Source organism: Microtus ochrogaster, unplaced genomic scaffold, assembly GCF_000317375.1.
Source record: "Microtus ochrogaster isolate Prairie Vole_2 unplaced genomic scaffold, MicOch1.0 UNK186, whole genome shotgun sequence".
In the NCBI taxonomy this organism is placed as follows: Eukaryota; Metazoa; Chordata; class Mammalia; order Rodentia; family Cricetidae; genus Microtus; species Microtus ochrogaster.
This window is the reverse complement of record NW_004949284.1, coordinates 126,851-128,547: the sequence shown is the minus strand read 5'-3', so window position 1 is coordinate 128,547 and position 1,697 is coordinate 126,851.

Below are 1,697 nucleotides of genomic sequence, written 5' to 3'. Positions count from 1 at the left end.
AGAGAGAGAGAGAGAGAGAGAGAGAGAGAGAGAGAGAGAGAGAGAGAGAGAGAGAACCCTCACTTGTGATCCATAATAATGCCAATAAAATCACTAGTTCACTAAGATAGACTTGGGTAGAATTGCTTTGACAGTCTCTCTTCAGTGTCTCTGAGGTTAAGGAACATTTGTTGGTATCTTTCCAGGAAAAGGCACTTAATAATACTTCTTTCAGATACTATAGATTGCCTAGTGACACTACAGCTACATGTATTTGTAAACTCATTTTATGGTATTGCACTCAGACAAAATTGTTTTTTGTTCAATTTCTCAGAACATGTTCCTAATCTTAAGTGATGGTAGTTAGAGTTATTTATCTATCCAGTTAAGCTACGACTTTTACATATTATATAAATATTAGTATGGTATGTTAGCTCAATTTACTTTTGAGTAGGTACTGACAGGGAAGGATTCACTATTGCCATTGTAAGTCTTGTAACTTCTTTGTCTTTTGTTGTTTTGTTTTGTTTTTTTGTAATGACAAATTTTAATTCCCCACTTGTTTCTATATATCTATTGAAGGTACTTTCTTCGTGGTTAATAGACCAAATACATAAAATGCCTTAAAGATAAAACAATCTATTTAAAACTGATACCAACTTTATATAAATTACTGTTCTTACAAGGCATACACCTATTAACACAAACTCCTAATTCCTTCTTATTCTTTTAAGACTCTAGTGGATCACAAAATTATGTGCTGTGATGGCTAATCTTCAATATCAACATGACACACTTGGTAAGAGGCAGCATTCTCCATCAGAGTGTCCTGTAGGAGTTTCTTTGGGACATTTTCGTTAGCTGTTGTACAAAGCACCTCACCATGGCAGAACCATGCCTAAGCAAGAAGGCCTGGACTGTATTAGAAAGGCAATTGAAACTGAGACAGGGAACAAGCCACTGAGCAGCTTTCTTCCACGGTTCCTCCCTGACTTCCTCCATGATGTACCTGCAAGTGTGAGCCAAAGGAACCCTTTTCTCCTCAGGTTTTTGGACATGGTGTTCACCAAAGCAACAGAAGGAAAACTAGAATAAGATTGGCTACATGTTTGGGGTTGGCAAGATGACTTTGTAGAAAGGTACTACCTGGAACCCACATGGTGAAAGGAAGGAGAAAAGTGATTTTTTTTAAAAACGATTTATTTATTATGTATACAACATTCCTCCTGCATGTACACCTGCATACCACAAGAGAGCACCAGATCTCAATACAGATGGTATGTGTTTGCTTGGATTTGAACTCAGGAAGAGCAGCCAGTACTCTTAACTGCTGAGCCATCTCTCCAGCCTTCAAAAAGTGATTTCTTAAATTGTGCACTGATTTCCGAAGCAGACATATATGCTTGCCTGCACATGTGAGCATATACACACATACATTGTAACAATAAGAAGACTTGAGGCAGAGAGATGGCTCAGAGATTAAGAGCACTTGTTGCTTTGCAGAGGACTCGGGTTCAGTTCCCAGCACCCACATGATGGTTCACAACCATCTATAACCCCAGTTCCAGGGGATATGCCTCATCTGACCTCCATTGGTACCAAGTATGCACACACATGCAGTCAAAACACACATACATATAAACTTATTCTTGATCTTAACTTTTGATGATTCCCATGTGGATACCAACATTCATGAATATGTAAATCACTTAAAGAAC